Raw genomic sequence first — 4,867 nt, 5'->3', positions numbered from 1 at the left:
TGCGCATATCAGTCCGCTGATCTATAAAGAGATATAAATATATATTGTCTGTAGACACCTACATCTGAATGTATAATTGGCAATTTTTGATTGCATGCAATTCGTAATAAAAAAATAGATATAACCAAAGCACATTTACGTATGTACGTTTGCCGGCGCTGCCATAGTGATATTCGCGTAATTAATAAACGAATGACCCTGCAGTAAAATTTAGAGACAGTCTGACAAAGCGCTAGTTACGAACTACATATGTAAGAACTATCACCGAACTAGTGCAAAACGGATGCGGAGCGGGACAGTTAAAACTTGCCGTGGAAATGTGCAAATGCTCACTACTCGTAAAATACGAAAGTAGCTCAGCGAGAAGACCTCCGCGACTCAAGCATGGTTGGTCGCGAGTTCAAATCGCGGTGGAGGCAGCTTACAATAATTTTGTTTTTTTCCACAAAAATTTCTAACAAAAATGGAATCTGTAAAAGAAAAGAAAAAAAACGAGAAAGATATCCAAAAACGTTTTCGTATAAAAAAAAAAACAAACTGTCCAAAACGGAACCGGTTAAAAACTAGTTGAAAAGAAATGCACTGGGCGACAATTGCCATCGCCAAGACAAGGACATCGCTAGAACTAGTACAGTCGGCAAAAGGTCTAGTTCGGAGCTAGTCAGAGTTTCTGCAGGGAGATACAAACACACACACACACAAGCATGTGAAACATACACATACATATATACATACAGATATGTATAGCTGAGGTAGATGAATGAAAAATCCACCCTTACTGCACGGCAGCTTTTTTCGGCTAACACTCCGTATGTATGTATTTATGTATGTATGTACATATCTACAAGTACATATGTACATAGTTATATTTGTAGAGCCTAGCTTCCAACCTAGCCAACCAGCCATTGAGGCCTACCACCCACTTGCATACATATTTATCAATTGCATGTGAGTTCACACAAATGTACATAGATATGCATTTATCTGCAAGCTTCTTTTCATAGGCATTGAGCAGTTAGTTGGCTGTTACCCACTCAGCAATTTCGCCGGCTGCAAACCCCTAAGGCAAATGTCAGTCAACTTTGAAGCTATACACGCCAGGGATAGCAGCACCCAAAGACCCACTTTTTCTGAAGGTGCAAGCATACATATGCACATTAGGGTGGTACAAACAAAAAGCAATCAAAAACCGTTAGTATTAAAAAGTGGTTAAATAAACAATAGAGTATTATTACTGGAAGTCTCCTAAAGTCCCTATCGAAAAATATTGATTTTTAAAAACTCTATACCATTTCTACGAAAAGTTGATTTTTCCGTGGAAAATTGTGAGCGCTTTGAGCGACCTCAAATTTTTTTCTGATTTCAAAATAAGCATTCAAATTCCGACTTAATTTTTTTTTTTTTTACCAACCTAATGTACATACATATGTGCCACATATCATCATCATCACCGATGCAGACACTGTGGGTTTATTTTGAAAAACAAAAAAACTTTAGAGCAACGAATTTTTCGCGTTTAAATATCTGTCCATTTTTTCGGTACCATATTTTTCACCTATGGTCACCTAAGTAGTTATCGAGACCAAGGATGATCTAATGTAACATACGCCTATTAGGCCTATTATATATACGTTTTGCCATACTTTTGACAGGCGTTTCATTACCACGAAGTGACCTTGTAAAGCGGAATAGTGCTTCGGTTCTCCTTGTTGATATTTCCGGGATGGAGGAGTTAACTACGGCCCTGGGCAGCTTCTTTCCTGGCGACTTCATTGCGTACGTCTCCACTTCTATGCCTTAAAGAAATGGTTAGAGTAGGCTGTACTGGCTATCCGGCTATCCTCATCCAGATTCAAGATGATGGGCCACGTAGGCCGTGTAGTGACATTTTGGCAGGTAGTTGGTTCCAACGTAGGAAGGAACTTAAAGTTTACCTTTTGCCTTAGGTATAAACCTGATGCTGGATAGGTGTAAGTAGCTCTAGAATCACCCCCAAAGTCGCGGTCGGTGTTGTTCTCTTAAATAGATCGTCAAGTACACCGTTAATCGGCTGTTAAATACGTACGATATTTAAGTAGATATGTATAGAAACATGTAGAACATCTCTGAAAGCATTTTCTATGAAAATAAGAAAAGTGTTTTGCTTCTGTGAAGTTTTAAAATGTCGTTTAGGGGGTTTTGCGTTGACGAAGTACATACATATGTACAAATACTTGTATAAAAATGCCAAGTGACAAAAACCAAGACTCTGTCTGGTTCACTTTGAATATGTAAAAATGTAGGCCTCTAACCGCAAGCGCAGATTTAAGCTAACTAATTTTTGAAAGTGTTCATAAAACAGCTCCGCTTTCAAAAAATGTTTAATTTCACAATATCCAAGAAGTCATAAAAACTTACTCATATATTTAACAATCCAAATAAAATAAGAAACCTCCATAATGCACTAACTCATAAATAAATAAACAAAAATGAATTGTCGCGCTAATTTTTAAAACAATTGCTAGCAAATGAAATTTTTGTAAAACTTTTCCATTGTTATTTCAAAAATTTTTTTTTATTATTTGCTCTCTCTCCTTTTTTTACCTACATACCTACACACATACATATCTATTTATACATTGTAGCTTCCATTTATATTATTTTTAAAATTTTTTCGCTGTTGTCTCACGTTACACGGCTATCATATCGAAATGCCACAAGTTTTATCCACTTACATATATGCACTACTGTAAGGCACACAGCACACAGCCCATAGCACATAGCACACAGTGTGCATTAGCGCTTCTTTGTTTTTGTTTGTTTGTTTGTTTGTGTATGTGTGTGTGTGTGTGTGTGTGTGTGTGTCTGCTTGTGTATTGTTCTATTGTACTTGTATGCATGCAGTGCTACTTACACCAATTTTTGCTTCTTGCTTGAAAAAGCAGTGGAAATTTCCACTGTGCGCACTCTGCATTCAGTCTGTCGGTTCGTCGTAGCACCATACCAGTTTCGTTTTGCGTATGCGGTGATTATACAAAAATTATCGTTACTTCTTTGTCACTTTTCAATTAAACTGCAGCAGCGAGAAAGAGACATAAACGCCGTATATACATAGCATAAAGGCATGAGGCATGCTACATTCGTCATCGGGTAGTTAGTTATGTGTATGCCTTATGCCTGGCGAGCGCGTATGTACATATAAACATTCTTCAACTCGATATCTCGTTACCCTATATGCCGACTATTAACCAACTCGAACTCGAATCGTTTCCCAGTGTCTGCCGTCTGTATACAGGCAGTCGTCGTCAGCAAGTCGTTTTGAGACACTGTTATGCAGGGGCGCACACAGGAGTATACTTTGGGGGGGATAGGAGGGCTGCATAGGTAGATTTGTACTTCTAAAGATATATCACCTGAAAATACTGAAAATTCGCTTCAGATAAACATTAATGCAAGTTTTAAGTACAGTATGTAATAAATAAATAAACTTTTTAAAATAAATTTATAAATTGCACTTTATTTGCATAAAATTAACAGCAAACTCAAACATTTGCAACCGACTTCAAAAAAACTCTTTCTTTATCGGAAAGATGGTACCTCAAGGATCGTCCCGTAATTTCGTTTAGATCCGATAATTGGATCATGAAAAAATTAACGGTACTCCTAAATTTTTATATGAGAATTGAAGGCGGTTGTGATTTTTGCTTAAAAATTACTTGTTTAATAAAGAGTTTTATAAACACAAGATGCGCTCAACTTTCAAAAGCAATAGAAAATGTTAAAAAATAGTTTTAATGTTCATTTTGCTCGATTTTTGGTTTCCGGTTTTCGATGAAGATGGCGATTTTTCATAATTCCCGCATTTTTTTAATATATCGAACACTGAAAAAATTAACTGAACTTATAATTTTATTTTGTACCTCATTTTGTTGAACGAATTAGAAGTTGGCAAAGTAATTCTTCAAATCCTTGTTAAGTACATGTCAGTGGTAAACTCTTTTAGGCTTTAAAGTGTAAAAAAAACAACAATAGGACAATGTTTTCATTCGCAGTTAAACCTTTAAGAGCTCTTAAGAAAAACGAAAAATTCATACATATTTATAAAATGACGCACCAGAGATGGAAAATAATTTTCTTCTATCAAAATTTCTTAAATCAGTTTGCAGCTCTCGAGAGAAAAATGCTCGAACATACATACATATATTTATTTCTTCAAGAAAATTGGCAGCAAAAGCAAAGTGCTTTTCCAAGCAACATAAATAATAAAAAATATTTCTTATGATTTTTCTTGAGATCTGGATTCTAAGCCATAAGTTACAGTTTGTACTAGAGGTTGTTCGCTTTAGGGGGGAGTTTGAACCCCTAAAGGCACCCCTTGCGTGCGCTAATGCTGTTATGACTGTTGTTATTGTAGTATGTAGTTTTATTTTTTTTCAGTTCTACTGTGCTACATACATATGCATACATACATACATATGTATGTCTATATACCAGTACATTTTTATGTTCGACTACCTACTACCTACCTCGCACTTTGTCAGCATTTTCGAACTGCCAAAGTGCAACGTAGAGCGAAAACGGCCAACGGCGTCAAAGCGTAATTCAATTGTTTGCTTGGTTGGTTGTTTAGTCGGTCGGTCGGTCGGTCGATCGGTCGGTCGGTTGGTCGATATGTCATACGGTCTGTCAGTTGATTGGTCGGTTAGTCGCGCGACTTTTGCTTGCTTAGCTGACTGCTTAGTTGGTCGTCTTTAGCGTGCACATATTTCAGCGGCGCACAGTCGGTTTGTTTGTTCGTTTACTCACTTCAATATTTATTGTTTCTTTTTTTTAATATTTTTTTTATTTTTAATTTCATTTGTACTTAAATTTATGCACGTGTGTGTTT

The 4,867-nt window shown here is 36.5% G+C and overlaps 1 protein-coding gene across 3 annotated transcripts in view; it reads left to right on the top strand.

Moving 5' to 3' along the window:
• The window catches only part of LOC118748054 (proton-coupled amino acid transporter-like protein CG1139), a 67,565-nt gene that overhangs the window by 29,004 nt on the left and 33,694 nt on the right, over window positions 1-4,867 (top strand). The window lies entirely within an intron of this gene.

The sequence above is a fragment of the Rhagoletis pomonella genome, unplaced genomic scaffold, assembly GCF_013731165.1.
Source record: "Rhagoletis pomonella isolate Grant_MI unplaced genomic scaffold, Rhpom_1.0 Rhpom_scaffold_00012, whole genome shotgun sequence".
In the NCBI taxonomy this organism is placed as follows: Eukaryota; Metazoa; Arthropoda; class Insecta; order Diptera; family Tephritidae; genus Rhagoletis; species Rhagoletis pomonella.
The sequence above is the reverse complement of the archived record's forward strand: the minus strand, read 5'-3'. Positions and strand labels throughout refer to the sequence as shown.